General features: G+C 40.8%; 1 protein-coding gene across 3 annotated transcripts in view; it reads left to right on the top strand.

Moving 5' to 3' along the window:
* The window catches only part of EYA4 (EYA transcriptional coactivator and phosphatase 4), a 156,015-nt gene that overhangs the window by 87,962 nt on the left and 51,671 nt on the right, over positions 1-16,382 (top strand). The window lies entirely within an intron of this gene.

Here is a 16,382-nt window from a genome sequence, read left to right as displayed (position 1 = left end):
CATACATTACACAAATGCATGTTAAACCAGCTGTAATATTTCAGGCTTGATCTCCCCTATTAATGTTAAGATAGCCTTATCAGAGAGCAGCTCTGTACCTCAGCTCTCTCCACACACAGCTTAGTCTGAGCACCAGAAATCAAAGTTCTCCTCTGGGAACAGAAGTCAGAGGATCCATATGACAAGGAGGGAAAGAGACTCCTCCATAAGCGGCATCTGGCTCTTTGGCAGATTTGTCAAGCACTTCTGCTAATGGGTTCGGATTTGCCCAGGGGTCTTTTATGTGGTTACATTGCAGATGGTCTGTCTGTTCTATCTTCTCCTTTTGAATGCTTTTACTTAAAAAAAAAAAAAAAGGCAAAAAACTTTCGTCTGATCCTCAGAATTTACACACTCCTTGCCAGCTGATAAGGTTCTTGATGGGTCTCATAAGATGCCTGTGCAGGCTCCTTTCTGTTAGTAATCGCAAAGTTCTCCATATATCCAAATGTGTGTCTTGAGTTTTGCTGGCAATTCTGGACTTAGTTCTCCAGTTTTGCTGCCAAGTGATATAATTTACTGTGATCTGAGTCTACATTATTGTCAAATTTCTTTGGGAATTTCTTAATGTCATTTGTAGAGTAGAAGTAACCTTACCTCCCCTTGAAGCATGAAATATACTTGCCTTTCACTCACCGTCCACCTTTGAAAACCTAAGTTCAAATCTGGATTTGGTTAAATGTGAAAATGAGCATGATGGTCTCAATCTAATTCATAGGGGATTTGTGTCTGCCATTTAAGAGAGGCCCAGGACTGAAGCAGCAAGTCTGTGGGAAGGTATGTTTGGCAGAGCTATGGAGAAAGGCATATATAGTGCCCAAATAAATAAAGCAATTCCACAGATCAACTTTTTAACAATTATTTATTGTGTGGTGTGAGGGCAGAGAGGGAGAACATCCTGTTTGGTGAATTCCGTTTAAGTTCTGTTTCAATTTACAACTAAATCTCTGTCACTTTAATTTTTAAGGCTTTTGAGATTTTATTTGTTTTTCAGTGTCAAAGTAATTGGCAGGTGACTAGACATAAGATCATGTTTTATTCCTGTGTTATTTCAGGCTTATGTCTTATTTTCCTTCTAATTATGTAGATTAAATTAAATAGAAAATAAACCCCTGCACTCTCAAAGATGCAGTCCTTTTCATGACTTTCTCAAAATAGTACCAGAGAAACGTATTCATCCCCCTTAGTGTTTCATTATTATACCATGTTTCACAGCAGCAGTATTTTAACATTTGCTGAGACACAAGAATAATTGAATTATAAAAAGCAATCATGTTGTTATTAACATCTTGTATCCTAGTGCCCTGTCTCGCAAACCAGGTTCTTGGGGAACGGCTGGGGAACCTGTGCTAAAAGCAGTGAAGTTACAGACATATCTGCAATATAGATGTGGGTGAACTTAAAAACCAACAGCACTATGGGGCTTGTTTTCCTTTATCCCATTTTTCTCTCAGGACTTAGATGAAAGAGGATATTTAATGATTTTAAAAGACTAGGCAGTATGTCAGAAGTCTTTGTGAGATCAAACCATTTGGTGTAAGCTGGGCTTTTAGCTATAAAGGACGGTAACCACCAGAGAGGCTGGTTCCAGTCCTGCTGTGTGTGTGCCAGGGCAGTGAGGGCTGGAGCTCTAGCTCTGCTGGTACCCCGCTCCGGTGGCTTTGGCCAGCCAGGCGGGTATGCCCTGGCCTGGCAACAGAGTTATCAGCATGCAGGCTGAGCTGGAACTGGAGGTGTTACAGATTTGCAGCTGCTACCTGCCCCTTCTTGTGGCCCAAGGGGGTAATTTGGGGAGGGGGGGAATTGTGCCCCAGAGTTCTTAGCGACAAGTATTTATTAACTCTTAGAAAAATCACCTACTTCACCCCAAATGAAAAAGGTACATAAAAACTGTGTGTATGCTTTAAGTCTCAAATTATAAAATAACTTGGGGAAATCAAACAGCAAAGTGTAATTCAGTCATTTGGTATCAATTGTAAAGGGCAGCCAGCATCAGTACCTTTATCAGAGCATCATTCTCTTTGTTTTGAATGTAATTAGTTTGGAAAAGTTCTTTCAGATGTACAAGCAGTAAGGTCTCCTGGGAAAAATGAAAAATGAAATGCAGCACGTCTAGTGCATCTAGTGTACCTTGCCATCCAGAATGGCTATGCCCAGCTACACCTTATAGGAATGATCAAATGCCGAATCAGTTAAAACATCAAGCAGACAGCAAGTTGCATATATTTGTTTTATGTTCTAAATCAAACTCATTGTTGGGACTGCTATTAGAAGGCAGAAATAATTGCTTTGGACACAAACTGTTTTGGAGCCAAACATAATGCACTCCACATGAGGTAAACTACAGAATATTTGTCTTGGGAGCCAAGGTTCAGATCAGGTTTAACTTATAAAGGGAACTTCACTGTTAAAAGTGAGATACGTTAATGTTTCCCACATTAGGGCTGCTTGCCAGTAACTCTCTATATTTTATATTTACCAAAAAAAAAAAATCCCAGAGAAGATTCAGAATGTTTGCATTAAAATATGAATGGAGCATGAAAACTACAAGTTTTTGGCAACTCCTGTATTCTGCCCAGTCTGTCATCATAACTCATCCTTTCTGGAAGCAGATAAAGTTCTTGAAAGGCCCCTGTACTTGTGGCTGAAGAAATTACATTGAAATGAGCTGTGGTCACTCTAATATAGCACACCTGAAAGAGTGTCTTCTACTGTGGGCATTCCCTGCTGAAGAAGAGCCATGTTTCAATAACTAGTTTGAAATATAACAGATATCTCAATTTAGGGTGAGTCAGATACAATCCATCCCTTTTTTTTTTTTAATGAAAATATGGGTTCACACTTACATCATGCAGTCTAGGCTCCATTGAAGCCAACAGCAAAATTCCCAGCCTTTCATCCCTGATTTCCCAGTTTTAGATTTGCTTAAATATTGTCTGACATGAATACAGTTGACATTATTATATTGAAATTAATAACAGTAGAACTACATCATTTTAATTAGTAATATAAATATAAAAAAAGCAGGTCTGCAGCACTCTAGGGACTTGTATGAGGAATTATATCACTTTCTCTCCAAAAAAGGTAGCTGGAAGATAACATAATTATGAAGTTATCCCTAGAAATTCCTTTTTTGCATGTGTGGGTAGGTACCAAGGATTTGAAAGACCTTCTGTGTTTTGATGCTTCTTTCCATCTCAGTCTGTCATTAATGTGTGGTTTGGAAGAACGCATTTCCTCTCATTGAAGAGCGGAGGTTCTAGAGCATCCCCTAATTATTGTCCATAGGAAGTCAGGGCTTCAGGTACCCTTTGAATACTCCTGTCATTCCACTTAAAATCAGATGTCATGTCTTACTGCATTGTGTTTTCCCTGAGATGTTTTGAAATCCTGTGCAGTAAGCAGTATGCCTTCGAAGGCTATGTCTTACAAAGGACAGATTAGCAACAGGCTAGTAATTGGCGGAGCTGATCATCACCACATTCCTCTGGATGTATAAGAAATAGTCTTTGTTGCTCAAATCAGACTCAAAAACACCAAAGAAAGACTTAGTGAGATTCTTCAGTCACTGGGTTTGTTACGTGTTCTTTATGTCCAATCAGGTCACCTCTCAGAGATGCAGAAGAGACTCTGAAATTCCCAGCAGATTTTTCAGATGTGACTCTGAGCAGTTGTTCTGCAGAAGTTGTGGCGTAGGAGGGAAGGCCACAGGCTTGCTGTTTGAGTTCCAGCCATCTCCACAGAAGTGTTTGTTATTTGTTTATGACACAGCACATCATGTTGTAAGAACCACAGTATTTACAAGTGCCAGTCACATCTGGAAGTGATCAGAAGCTGTTGGGTGAACTACTCTTTGAAAATGTGGCTCTGGGATCCAAAGACTTGCATTTAGATCTTATGTATCTGTAAACTGGTAGTTTGTATTTCATGTAAGTTGGATACTTGACAGCTCCCTGTGGAACTGTGGTGTCATTATCACTTTTGATTTATTTAAATACTCACATAAGGACTTCAAAACCTACTTTAGTCACTTTTTTTTTAAATAGCAGGTGTCTATGTACCTTTATGTGTTTTTTGTTCACACTGGGACTAGGAACTGCATAATGCAGCCCGTGAGCTGTGGGGTCAAGCTTGTGACAGTGTGTGAAATGTGCCTCTACCTGAGCCTGAGCTGTGGCATAGGATCATGGCTACTGTTGGAGTTGTGCCAGGCAGGGGTATGGTGCGTGCCATCTGGCACATGCTCCAGTACAGCCCAGGCTCAGCATGGGCCAGCCTGTACATGGATAAGAGAAATGAGCATCCTACCGTTCTGTCTGCCATTCCTTCAGTCCTTGGTCCTTGTTGCTTATTAGTTTAGATGTTCTGTGTCTGGCCTCTGGAGTGGTTTTCTCCAACCAGCTACCTTTTTACTTGAGAAGACAGGAATTGTCTATTCAGACACCACATTACCTCTTTCCAGATACTTCCTCCAGTGACTGGAGTGTAAACCCTGAGCTAAAATTGTATCACATCAAAACTGTAGCTGTCGCATTTGGATAGCCCAGGAAAGAGATCTCAAAGGCTGGGATCCAGCTGGCCAGAGGATAGTGTTCTGCATGGCTTTGCTTTTTCGTGTGTGCATCAGTTTATTACATCAGAATGTAATAGTTTCCCATATAAAACTATCATTTTCCTTCATCAAATCAAATTAATCTTAAACTTCAGAGTGGAGAGATGAGGTGAAAGGGGAACCATATGGAAAAAAGGGCTTCCTGTTACTTATATTTTCAGTGACAGCCTGCCTATTTCACTACTCTGAATCTGTGTTTTGTAATTGAAAAATCTCCTGAGCACAGGCAGGATGAGCTGGAAGCTTATGCTGAGGTGAATAACTTAGTATGTTCGTCTTCCCCTGAGTTGCCTTGATTCTTATTTATTTATTTTAATCCATGTTGCCTTTGGACAAATCAACTGCATGTCCAACAGGAGAATCCAGAAATGACTCCTAGATATTATTCTGTGTTTTATCAAAAAATTGTGGAAATCCAAATTAATTTTACCTTGTCTTTTAATTGTGTTGAGGAAATGATATTCATTCCCAATAGAAGTCAGAAAGCAGTGAAAAATTAATGTAATGTGGATTTATGGCCAGCTGAACTGTACTAAAATAGACAGTTTTCAGTGGTTTTTCGGAAACCACATTAAGTGACATTATACTGAAATAAAATGTCTCAGTCAATCAGAAACCAGGGAAACCATGCAGTTACTGACTTCTAAGCAAATAATAGTTTTCAGCAATTATACATCATAACAATCCAAGCCATCTAAATTCATGTGTTTAGTCATCACCAGAGCAAACTTAAATGTTTCACCTTTTTTTTCCTCAGGCAGGAAAAGAAAATATCAGGGTTTGTTTTTTTTTTCTGACCAAGGAACCCTTGAATTTGTAAGCAATTATTTTTCACAGTATTTAGTCATGGGGGTCCTCCGACTGGCGGGTGGGAGAGCAGGGCTGTCCCGTATGAAACTTCACATCACAGGTAAGCAGTGCGCCTGGAATTTGTGGTAACACAGTGGGGGAAGGATAAAGTCTGGGTGGATAGCGGGTTCTTTTAGATTGATGGGGGTCCCGGCCAGGCTGGGGCCTTGTAAGGTACCCCAGCCTTGGATAGGTACGGGGCCAGAACGGTTGGTCGGTTTGCTTGTTTGTTTGTCTATTTATTTCTTTATTTTTGGCTCTCCTGCGGCTACTGCCCAGGTTCGGCATGTTCTGGATATATTTGCTTTGCTCTGTTATACCCTGAAAGAGTGGGCAGGACAAAGGGTTGTTACTGGAAATGAAAGACTTGCCCAAATCGTTCTAACAGGAACGTAGCCTATGTACCCCTGTGTGGTTGCGAGCTATGCTGGCGATGGTTCATGCCTTCGGTAGGGTCGCCCATGCCAGACAGGTCAAAACCATAGGACCAGATAAACTACATTCTTGGGCAGGATGAGCTCATTAGCCTTCTGGCAGTCATCCTAGGAGAAGGACAACTCTCATCCCAAACCCGGGCAGGTGGAGCTCGCTTAGCCCTGTAAGGCCATCCATCTAAGAGAAGGTCACTCTAATCAAACCTACGTCCTGAGGACCTCGCTGCCACCGTCCAAGCTTGCTCGGCCCTGGCAGATGAACCTCAGGATTAAAGGGTGGGTTCAGTTCCGCGCATACTGCATCTCACCTAAAAAAATCCATTGCGCAGGCTTGAAGGCTTTACCCACATGCAAAAAGACCTGTAGCGACGGGCGAGGGTCGAAACAGTAGGTTCATCGAAAGATGCACTGGAGCCACAGACTCAACCCTGCATGCAGGCGGTTCAGGATATTGGTCATTTGAGACTGACGGAGATGAGAGTCTCTTGGGGCAGCACCCTGAACGACCAAGCAGCCTTTTCAAGGACAGCACTGCTTGCTCCACTCGGAGAGGGGCCTAGAAAAGGTGGCCTAAACAAAGCTCATCTCCACCTTCACCCGGTTGGTTAACCGCAGACCAACGGGCATCTTCTTCCAATGCGGTTGCACAAAGAGCAAAAGACAAAGGCATGCACCTGCCTCCAAAGGTGTACCTAAATTAACTCTAGCATGCTGGAACATCAGAACCATGCTCGATTCTGCGAATAGCGGACGTCCTGAGCGACGTTCTGCCCTAATTGCCCATGAACTGGCTCGTCTCAACATCGACATTGCTGCTCTCAGTGAAGTTCGCCTTCACGAGGAAGGCAGCCTCAGAGAACATGGTGCCGGTTACAGACTCTTTTGGTCAAGTAAGCCCGGAACCGAAAAACATCTCTCAGGTGTCAGCTTCATGATCAAAAACTCTATTGTCCCTAAACTCGAAAATCTGCCGACAGGTCACTCTGACCGCATTATCTCCCTACGCTTTCCACTAAACAACAAGGAACACGTTGTCATCTTAGTATATATGCCCCAACTCTCCAAGCTGACCCTGCTGAAAAAGATAAATTCTACACTGACCTGCGCTCCCTTACCCAAAAGGTGCCGGCAGATGATAAGATCATTATCCTTGGTGATTTCAACACCAGAGTAGGTAAGAATTTTGAAGCCTGGAAAGGAGTACTAGGCAAACATGGTGTTGGAAACTGCAACGATAATGGTCGACTTCTGCTAGAATTCTGTGCGGAGCAACAGTTTACCATCACTAGTACTATCTTTCAGCAGAAAAATAGTCTGAAGACAACCTGGATGCACCCCAGGTCTAAGCACTGGCACCTCATTGATTATGTCTTGGTGCGACGGAGAGACGTCCGCGATGTCCTCCACACCCGCGTGATGCCCAGCGCAGAATGTCAAACAGACCATCGGCTTGTGCGCTGTAAACTCAACTTTAATCTCAAATTCAAACCCAAAAGGGACAGTATCCCAAGGAGAAGACTCCAAGTTAACGATCTCCAATCAGCCACAGTAAGAGAAAGATTCCAGGCAAACCTTCAAACTAGGCTCGAAAACCACTCCACAGATTCTGCAGTTTCCTCCCCTGAAACAATTTGGCATCATATGAAAAGCTGCATCCTGCAATCCGCTGAAGAATCCTTAGGGTTCTCCCTCAAGAAGAACAAGGACTGGTTTGATGAAAACAATCAAGAAATCCAGGACTTGTTGAGGAAGAAGAGAACTGCCCACCAAGCACACCTTGCGCTGCCATCCTGTCACGCAAGAAAAACGGCCTTTCATCTTGCATGCAGCAAGCTCCAACAGAAACTCCGTGACATCCAGAACAAGTGGTGGACCGATCTAGCTGCAAAAACTCAACTATGTGCAGATACAGGGGATCACAAAGGATTCTATGAGGCCCTGAAAACAGCATACGGGCCTACATACCAAGTCCAAAGTCCATTACTTAGTGCAGATGGTCAAACGCTTCTGACAGATAAAACCTCCATTCTGAATAGATGGTCTGAACACTTTCAGACTCTTTTCAGTATCAACCGTGTAGTCCAAGACTCAGCAATTCAGTCCATCACACAACAACCGGTGAAATTCGAATTGGATACTGCCCCCACTTTAGGAGAAACCCTCAAGGCCATACAGCAGGTGAAAATCGGCAAGGCAGCTGGGGTTGATGGAATTCCACCTGAAGTCTGGAAACATGGGAGCCTTGCACTCCATGCTAAATTTCATGAGCTTGTGGTGCGCTGTTGGGAACTAGGCGAACTACCATCAGATCTTCGTGATGCAGTCATCATCACCTTGTATAAGAAGAAAGGTACTAAATCAGACTGTTCAAATTACCGTGGTATTACTCTGCTCTCCATTGCTGGCAAAATCCTGGCAAGAATACTCTTGAACAGACTAATACCCGCTATAGCAGAAGGAATTCTACCTGAAAGCCAATGTGGCTTCAGAGCCAACAGGAGTACCACAGACATGATATTTGCTCTCAGACAACTGCAAGAGAAGTGTAGGGAACAGAACAGAGGTCTCTATGTAGCCTTTGTCGACCTCACCAAGGCTTTCGATACTGTGAGCAGAAAAGGTCTTTGGCAGATTTTGGAACGTTTAGGTTGTCCCCCCAAGTTCCTTAAAGTGATCATCTCACTTCATGAGGATCAGCACGGCCAAGTCAGATATGGCAACACACTTTCTGAGCCCTTTCTAATAACGAATGGTGTGAAACAAGGCTGCGTTCTCGCTCCTACCCTATTTACAGTCTTTTTCCGCATGATGCTCCAAAGGGCCACGGCAGACCTCGATGATCAGGATGGTATCTACATTCGATATCGTACTGATGGAAGCCTATTCAATCTAAGGCGACTGAAGGCCCACACCAAGACCCTAAGCCATCTTGTCCGGGCGCTGCTTTACGCTGATGATGCCGCCCTTGTTGCCCACACAGAAGCAGCCCTGCAGCGTTTAACATCCTGCTTTGCAGACACTGCTGAGCTCTTTGGGCTGGAAGTCAGCTTAAAGAAGACTGACGTTCTCCATGAACCTGCACCTCAGGAAGTCTCCCATCATCCCCACATCACCATCGGCCAGTCAGAGCTTAAATCAGTCCAGCAGTTTAACTACCTAGGCAGCCTCATCTCCTCGGATGGTAAGATTGACGGGGAGATAGATAACAGGTTAGCGAAGGCATACAGTGCTTTTGGAAAGCTTCATAAAAGAATATGGCGAAATAAACACTTGAAGAAAAGTACCAAGATCAGTGTTTACAGAGCCATAGTGCTGTCTACTCTTTTATATGGCTCCGAATGATGGGTCATCTACCGCCACCACCTGCGTCTCCTAGAACGCTTCCATCAACGCTGCCTCCGCACAATCCTAAACATCCACTGGTCAGATTATGTGACCAATACATCAGTTCTTGAACAGGCAGCAATCACAAGTATTGAGGCCATGTTGCTGAGAACACAGCTGCGTTGGGCAGGGCACGTCTCTAGGATGAAGGACCACCGCCTCCCCAAGATCCTGCTTTACGGTGAACTTGCCACTGGCTGCCGCAAGAGAGGAGCCCCAAAGAAAAGATACAAGGACTCCCTGAAGCAACAACTCAGCCTCGGGCATATTGATCACCATAACTGGTCTACTCTGGCCTCCAATCGGGAGGCCTGGAGACAAACCATTTATAACGCTGCTGATGTTTTTGAGAAAGCACGCAGGATCACCCTTGAGGAGAAAAGACAACGCAGAAAGAATCGAGCCTTGCAGAATATACCACCTAAGGAGTCTTTCTGCTGTGTCTTTTGCAACCGGTCATGCCTTTCTCGTATTGGCCTTTTTAGCCACCAACGCTCTTGCAAGAAACGTGGGTAGAGCCCTTCCTAAATCTTCGTTCGCGAAGCCTAGCCATGATGATTGATTTAGTCATATTTTCTCACTAGACCCACAAAGAACAAATCCATGTATCCCTTTCACTAAAACTATATCTGTTTATTACTCATCATCATGGCTAGGCTTCGCAAATGAAGATTTGGGAAGGGCTCTACCCACGTTTCTTGCAAGCGCGAGCTGTTTATTACTATAGCAGTAGCAATATACTAGATTACTAAAAGCTTTGGCCTTTGGCAGCTGCTCATGCAGTGAGAAAAGAGGGAAGCATAGATTTAATAAAGACAAAAAATATCTGACTCCTAATTGCTAGGAAGCACAGAGAAGCTCAAGGTGGCACAGGGTTATAGCCAGGAGGGTGATAGCCAAAGCCTAACTGGGGAAATAGGAATGGGGGGGTGGGGAAGAAGCTGCAGCGCTGTTAAAAGAAATGTCTTTTTTCTCTGGCTGTGAATGGTGTAAGGAGGCAAAGTACAATGCTGGCCTTTGTCACCAAACCTGCTTACCCACGTTCTCAGCTGAGCTCTCTGCATCAAGTGCATCCGAGGCACTGACACTGTCTGTCTGTCAGACAGCTCCTGTAAAGTAATACTGTCTGCATGAGAGTTTTTTTTCCTGGTATTAGAGCTTGAATAGCCAAGAGAAGGACAATAGGCAGGAAAGCAAAACTGAGATACAATCACAACCAGTGCCACTTTATGCCCCAAAGAATTACCTAAGGAGTCCCATCCTCTACAAGACAAGCAGTTTATTTGAAATCAAAAAAAGCTATTTGTAGGGATAGGTGCAATTGTGCAAGAATTTGTAACAGAAATCTAGAACTTGTTTTGCTTAGGAGAACTGCAAAATGCCTTTTCAAATGAATTAGATGGTTTTTTTCCTTCCTTCTGCGTTTCAGAGAAAGGTGCAGGGAAGAAGCTGTGAGCAAGCTATTTCTCTCTGTGGTATGCAGAGATAACATGTTTGCAGACATGTACAAGACCTCCTTGGGCGGGGGGCGGAGAGTCGAGGTGGGGGAAAGAAAGATGGGACACAAGAAACCTGGAGAAGGCGGGGCATTTCCTTTTGCTCATGAAGGTCCAGTATGTGCTGCATCGTAAAAAAATGGTCCTTGCATCTGAAATAAACCTTTTTTTTTTAATCCTTCCACTGCCTTTGCATTCGTGGGAAGAATACCTGTGTATGTTTACCTTACAGTATTTAAAAAAAAATCAGGCGTGTTTTTTTCCCTGAAATTATTGTTGTTTCGTACTACAGGGACCCTCTCCACACTGCAGTTATTGCATTCTCCGGGTAGAAGTTATTTCCCTGTGAGCTTGAACTCATGCCCTGAGAAGCTGCGTGATGATATTTAAGCTTGTAATGAATAATCCGCAAGGAATCTACTACAGTCCTTACTGTATACTTACAGTTCTGCAAAGCTGAACTTTATGATATTTTTATTTTTTATTACCTATGTGTTATTCCTTAACATGGTAGAAAAACTCTAATGTTTTAATTCTTTGTTTCGCTAAGGTTCCTTCTTTTTGATACCTTCTGTCTGACATTGATTGTAGATTGAAAAAAGTATTTTTTTTAATATCAATGTGGCATTATTTCGCTTCTTTCCATTACTTTTTTAATATGAGTGTTGACACTCTACTTACAAATACATGAGAAATAGAAATTATACAGCCATAATCCCCCTCCTATCCCCAAATAGTTGCAAAAATTTAACACTTGTTTTCTGTATTGTTGAAAAAAAGGTAATAAAATAAAACTCTGAGGAGTATTTGCTGGTTTTATCAATCTAACATGACATTTTTTACTTCTTCTTAGCACTGTATCAGGTTGCTTTCCAAGTTACAAAAGGAGGCCTCAAAGAGAGTGGGAAGGAGGTCTTGCTAGTGTCCAGCAGTATTATTTGTTTTTAACTGTGGCAAGCTCCCAGAATCACATGCTGGAGGGGCATTCTGCAATATTGTGCCTAGTATAGCAAAAGTTCTGCTATTTTGGCCATCTGTTAAGCTTGAGAAGATACACAGGAGGGGTTGATGAGCTGGGGAAAACAAGAGGGGCAGTTGTCTCAACAGAATAAATTTATCTCATTGGTTTTGCTGTTTCTTCCTTACCTTTTATGGTGACAAAAAAATGACAAAGATTGCCATACACAGTGTAAAAGCACTTGGAAAGGAAAACACTATCTATTAACCTGTATTTTGGAGTTGATGAAATAATTAGAAATGTTACTTAATTGAAGAGTGCTCCTAGGCTGTGTGTTGTGTTGCACTATTTGTGGAAATCTTTTGTGGAACAATGTTGGGAAGTTTTTTGTTGTGTATTTATACACTTAGACACATCTGTGTGTATATTTATTAAAATTACTAAAAGTTTGCATGTAGCTGTGTGTTAGTGTACATATATTTGTATGCATGTGTACATTCCCTGGAAACCTGTCCATCATCCAGAATCTCTCTCTCTCTCCACCTTCTCTCTTAACTCCCCACTGTGTTCTTTGAAGAGTGTTAAAGGGTTGGTGAAATTTATTTTTAGTTGCATTACTTACAGTTCCTGTAGGTGCAAGTAAATATGAAAAATATTTCATGTAATTATGAATTTAATGTGTAAAATTTAATTTAAAAAATCCCAAACAACCAAAAACACTAAGGAAAAAACCCTTTATAATTGTGATGTATCTATATTATTGATTGTTTTAAACTTTATTGCAGATTTTATGTAGGTTTTGTTGAACTAATGACTTTTGTGTATGTGCATCCATTTTGATTTTTTTGTCAGCATGAAAGGCTTGTATGAGCTAGTTCAGACTGCATGTGAAAGACAGGCAAGCTCGCTAGTCCTGTTCAGAAAGTGGCTGAAAGACTAGGCTAAAAAAATTTATGTGGGAAATGGAAAAAAATTACTCTGCTTGTCTTCAAAACTGTGTAGTTGGTCTAAGAGCTGAGCTGACAGCAGTAGGAAACAGTTTCAGCTGAGTTTGAACAGCTCTGTTACCCAACCTTCATATTGTGCAAAAAGTTAATTTTAAATAAAGGGAAATTCCCCATTTGTTTAATTTCAGAAGCTCCAAGGTAGCTGTCATCCTAATTGGACAAGGCTCCAGAAAGTGAGAAAGTTTGGGATATGTAAGAACCGGGGTTACGACAGGAGGGATATAAGAAGAGCAGGGGGGGGAACTAACAAAAAAACCCAGAACAAACAAAACCAAAGCAACCAAACAAAAGTAATAATACTAATACTACTAATAAAAAACATGTATTTTTTCCACAATGAAGTTTAGTAAGATTCTTCTAAAGAAAGTTGTGTAGTGAATTTCCTATCAAAGAATTTTAAAAAGAAAAATCCTGCAAAATCATTTTAAAAATTTTTTTCTGATTAATTTCTAAACTAAATGAAATTATTCCAATTTCAATAGCCTTTAACCAGTCCTTCTTTCAATTCTCCTATAATTTGGATTTTGCTGTAAATTCTTCACAGAGAGGCATTACTATTTTTAAAATGTTCTGGTTAGGCTGGGATTTGAAGTTTTCACAATAGAATATTTATTCTTTTGTAAATCTTTGATAAATTATTTCATGCTTTTAGTTTTGTTGGTAAAAAAGGTTGAACTGTAATTAAAGCAGATTATGTAGCAGAAAATTTTCTTTTTATAACATGAGCTCTTTCAAGAAGAAAATTATCTAAATATAATCTACTTGTAGAATTAATAATGGCCCATCTTCGCGAACGAAGATTTGGGGAAAGGTCTTTTTACCTTTCCAGCCTGCGCAATGGATTTTTTAGGTGAGACACAGCCTGCGCTGAACTGAGCCCACCCTTTAATCCTAAGGTTCATCTGCCGGGGCCAAGCAAGCTTGGACAATGGCACTGAGGTCCTCAGGACGTAGGTTTGTTTAGAGTGTCCTTCTCATGGATGGATGGCCGCACAGGGCTAACGACCTCCATCAGGCCAGGACCGGGGAATCGAACCCGTGGTCGCAGCAGTGAAAGTCCTGCACGCTAACCACTAGGCCACCAGGGGTCTCACTTGTAGAATTAGTGAATAATCAATAGAGTTACAAGCTGTGGAAGGACCCAGCTCACAGTCCACATTCATAATAGTTAAATTGGAAATACAAATGGATAACAGAGTTATAACAACACAGATTTTCTGAAAATAGATTTTAACTCTATTGAGGAAAAGCAGTGCACAAATGGATATGTGATTTTAATGAAGGGAAAAAGAAAAAAAGAGGAATTTTAAAACCATAACCGTAGAAGCAAGGCTTGAGCTTTTTACCGTTGAAATAATACAAGTTAAAGCTATACAGAAATACAGAGATGGAGTTGTTAAATGGGGCAATCATATTTAGCCGTACTTAAACCTTCCTCTGCAAGGTTGGGTCAAGTGCTTGGCTGTGCACTTCGGTGGTCTGGGTTGTGGCACAAGTTCTGTTCATCCACCCTTGTAAAAATGGGTCAGAAGAGGGTGGAATTTTTCTTTTTAGATGCTGTTCTTTAATCTGCATCTGAGCATAGGATAACCTTTGAAAAGGTGTAACTTCAAGCCTGGGAACAAAAATTGCTTTAATGGGGAAGGCCCAGGGTTTCCGCACAGCCATATATTTGATACAAACCTGCTTCAATGTGGTAGGGTTGTCCACAGGTTGGAGTTAAAGCCCACTGAGAACTGAGAGACTGTTTTTTGAAATGGGATGTTTTATAGACTTTTCCAGTAAGCCTCTGAAATGATCCACTAAGCATGTGCAAATACCAATTTTCAAAGACTTTAAGCATAGCCAAAGCAGAATAAAAGACAAATTCATCTTGCCAGGTTTTGAGTTTTTGCTCAGGAGCTGGCAATCATGCAAACCTTCTTCAAACAGTCAAGAGATAATTAAAACATCTTCTTACCAAGTAGTCTGTTTCCTTTCAAAATTTATCTTTTTATACAATTTAGCATTTTACATAATTATTCTAAAAAGAAGTCTGAGACAATGCAGGAGGGGGAAAACTAAAGCACAAACAGTTATGTGCCTGGCAGAGAAGCAAAATATGTAAAATAATGTTGTACAGTGTAGTTTTTTAAGCAGCTTTAACAATTGACTTTATTCTGTCTGAATTGAAACACATTGCTTTTACTGAAAAACATTCTTTAATAAATAGCTGCATAAACTTAAAAGTATTAATTGGTCTTTCAGAGATCTCCCTTTTAAACTTTTTTTTTAGTGCATGAAAGCACATACTGAACCTGAACCTGCTTCTGATTAAGTCAGTGAAAGCAGGACTCTGATAAACATTTAGTTTGACAAAATGAATTCAAGATGTTGGAATTATTTCATCCATTTTACTAGGCATTTTTCCTGAATCCTCCATTCACTGAAAGGTAAGATTTTAGTAGGTCTGTTACATCTTCCTGAGAATTTTTTAGGCTAAAGGTAAACTAAATGCATCCAGAAAGGTGAATTGAATGACATGTGTTACACAGAAAGTGATGTGCACTTCAATAAGTAAATCACATAGGGATATATTAAAGTAATCCCTGTACTTGCTCACACAGGATGGAGCACCCAGGATAAGTAGAATATACACATGGTTCTGTGAAACTTTTTATTGCTTTGGATATTCTTTTTATTCTTAATAGACTACCAATAAGTGCAAGATGTGTTTTACTCATACAGAGAAAATGTCTGTGAATGCGCTCCTTTTAAAATAGTTTTAGTTAATTTAACTTGCTACGTCTGTGGGCTGGGATGCCATTTGTTATAGAAAACAAATTAGGGTGATAAGAATACTTTTCTGCACAGAAGGTTTCATACTGGCTTGGAACAAAAACTATTCCTTTTACAAAGTTTGATTGTTTATATTCTTTGCCAAGCAAATGAGAGTCACCGAACTTAGTCTTCTGATTAAGAAAGTGTGATTTGATTAAGAAAACCTGATTCATTTGAGTATAAAAAGTGCTTAAGATGGATGCTTCTTATATACACTAGCTGCATAAACCAGTAATTTTGCTTATCAAATACTGCTGAAGTATTTGCATCTGTGGTGATGATATATGCCTGTCTGAAAAGAAATTATTATAATTTTTTCATGCTGACCAAGAAAAAAAAATCAGATGTGAACTTTCTAAGCTGGAACTGCCCATTAGGTATCTGTGGGCTGATCATACTTCAGCAGGAAATCACGGCATTTAAAACTGCTAAGTGAACACGTGGGGAGCATTACACTGCATATGCAATGAAACATGCATTGTTTATTTCATTTAGCATTCTTCTGCTCCCTTAAATACATACAAGATGGAAACTCACAGAATTTTTTTAACCTTTAGCTGCTATCCTTGTACTGAAACTACTAAACAAAAATTGACAGACATGTAAACAACTTGAGTTCATTTTTTTTCATCTAACACTGATCACATTTCCAGTAGATAATAAATATAATTCACTGCTGACAGATGTGTAGAAATGTGTATACAACTATATGAAGAAATTGGGTTCAATGCAGTTCAAATCTCAGTTTATGCCTTTGCATTTCCTTGAATATGGCTGTAAAAT

The sequence above is a fragment of the Neopelma chrysocephalum genome, unplaced genomic scaffold (genome assembly GCF_003984885.1).
Source record: "Neopelma chrysocephalum unplaced genomic scaffold, ASM398488v2 Primary Assembly neopelma1_23, whole genome shotgun sequence".
Lineage (NCBI taxonomy): Eukaryota > Metazoa > Chordata > Aves > Passeriformes > Pipridae > Neopelma > Neopelma chrysocephalum.
Note: the sequence above shows the minus strand (reverse complement) of the source record. Positions and strands in the feature narration are given on the sequence as shown.